This window comes from Bos javanicus, chromosome X (assembly GCF_032452875.1).
Source record: "Bos javanicus breed banteng chromosome X, ARS-OSU_banteng_1.0, whole genome shotgun sequence".
NCBI classification, from domain to species: Eukaryota; Metazoa; Chordata; class Mammalia; order Artiodactyla; family Bovidae; genus Bos; species Bos javanicus.
This window is the reverse complement of record NC_083897.1, coordinates 97,164,407-97,166,607: the sequence shown is the minus strand read 5'-3', so window position 1 is coordinate 97,166,607 and position 2,201 is coordinate 97,164,407. Positions and strand designations below refer to the sequence as shown.

The window sequence follows — 2,201 nt, the reverse complement described above, 5'->3', positions numbered from 1 at the left end:
GTCAGGTTTATGCTAAGCCTGTGGTGAAACTTAGTGTTATCTGAATTCTAAGTTAGGCAAAATAGAGACAAGTTGCTTGCATTAGTCCTTCAAGTAGAGCTCAGAAAACTTAGAACAGACACATATAATACTTTGCAAATAAAGTATTATCTGCTCCCTCTAACCAGAGACCAGGATCCCACAGTGGGAGCATGAGCTTTTACCACTCTAAGACTGCTACCAGTGCTTGGCAGCATAAAGTAATATGCGCTCCTCTCCCCCTTTCCCTCTCTTCCCCTCTCGCCTTCCACCTCCCCCTCCCTTACTGAGACTCACTGCCTCCACTACTGCTGTGCCACAGCTGCAGCTGGAACCAGCATACAGCCATGGCTGAGAACCCCAGCTTGGAGAACCACCTCATCAAGAGCTTTAAGAAAAAGAGCCTCGATGTGGAGACAATGTGAAGATACAGAAATGAAATGACTGTTCAATTGCAAAAGAACAAAAGAGATGAACAATTACTGAAAAAAGAAATGTTCCCCAAGAAAAAATTTAGAAGATTCAGATGCTGATTCTGATTTTAAAGCACACAATATAATACTAGAAACTATAATGCAGAATGCTACAAGTGATAAATACCCAGTGGCCCAGTTGAGTGCTATACAGGCTGCAAGAAAACTTTTATCCAGTGACAGAAATCCACCAGGTGATGATCTAATAAAACCTTGGATTTTACCAATTCTAGTGAAGTGTCTAGAAAGGGATGATAATCCTTCATTACAGTTTGAAGCTGTATAAGTGTTAACTAATATAGCATCAGGAAGTTCTGCATAGACTCAAACTATCATACAGTTTAATGCTGTACCTCTTTTTCTAAGACTTCTCCTTTCAGCCACATCAGAATGTTTGTAAGCAAGCAGTATGGGCTTTGGGGAATATTGCAGGTGATGATCCTCAGAGTAGAGATTATGTCATGTTCACTGAGAGTTGTCAAAATTATTCTGTCTTTTATCAGTCCCTCCATTCTTATTGCCCTCTTTTGGAATGTCTCATGGATTATTTTCAGTCTCTGCAGAAATAAGGACCGATTCCATCACCTATGGAGACAGTCTGGAGATTTTGCCAGCATTGTGTGTCTTAATATATCATATGGACATAAACACTCTTGTGAATACTGTTTGGGTGCTGTCACATCTGATAGATGGAATTAAAGAGCAGATACAGATGGTTATTGATTCAAGGGCTGTGCCATTTCTTGTGTCCCTTCTGAGCCATCAGGAAATGAAAGTTCAAACAGCAGCACTGAGAGCAGTTGGCAACACAGTGACAGGTGCCAACGAGCAGACCCAGGTTGTTCTCAACTGCAATGTCCTGTCACACTTCCCAAATTTCTTATCACATCCAAAGAAGAAGATAAATAAGGAAGCAGTGTGATTCCTTTCCAACATTACAGCAGGCAACCAGCAACAAGTTCAAGCTGTAATAGATGTTGGATTAATCCTATGATTATTTATCAGCTTGCTAAGGGGGACTTTGGAACACAAAAGGGAGCTTTGGGGGCAATTAGCAACTTAATGATAAGTGGCAAAAAATATCAAGTTGAGTACTTTGTACAGCACAATACCACCATTATCTAATTTACTTTCAGTAAAAGATTCTCAAGTAGTTCTAGTGGTTTTAGATGGTCTATAATGGCTAGTGATGAAGCAAGCATGATAGCTGAAGTAATAAAGAAAGCAGTGGTTTGGAGAAGTTTTACTTCTCCATTTATGAAAATGAAGACATATATTTAGCATTGGAAATCATAGATCAGTATTTCTCTGGCAATGATATTGATGAAAATCCTGGATTCATTGTGAAGCAACACAAGGAGTTACTTACAACTTTGATCCAACAGTCAACCTTCAAACAAAAGAATTTATTTTTTAGTTCAATTGAGTGCAGCATCTTTCCCACATTCAGTATGAAGCACCACCAGATGGCTACCAAATGACAAGAACAACAACTACAAAAGGCTCCAAAATATACATGCCCCCTTGTTTTGATGCTTCTAAAGCAAGCCATGTGTCAATCACTCTGCAAATGCCACAAGTCACTATAAAGGCATATGATTGCCTAAACTGTTTTAGAATTCTCCTTTAACAACCTCAACTACCCTATTTTCCCTGTTCCCTGGTGCCACATGCTGACAAATGCAGTATCCAGTTTAGAATATTCTGAGA

The 2,201-nt window shown here is 39.5% G+C and overlaps 1 pseudogene; it reads left to right on the top strand.

Annotated features, from left to right (window-relative positions):
- The first annotated feature begins 257 nt into the window (after positions 1-257).
- LOC133242698 (importin subunit alpha-4-like) lies at positions 258-1,908 on the top strand (annotated as a pseudogene).
- The last annotated feature ends 293 nt before the right edge of the window (positions 1,909-2,201 follow it).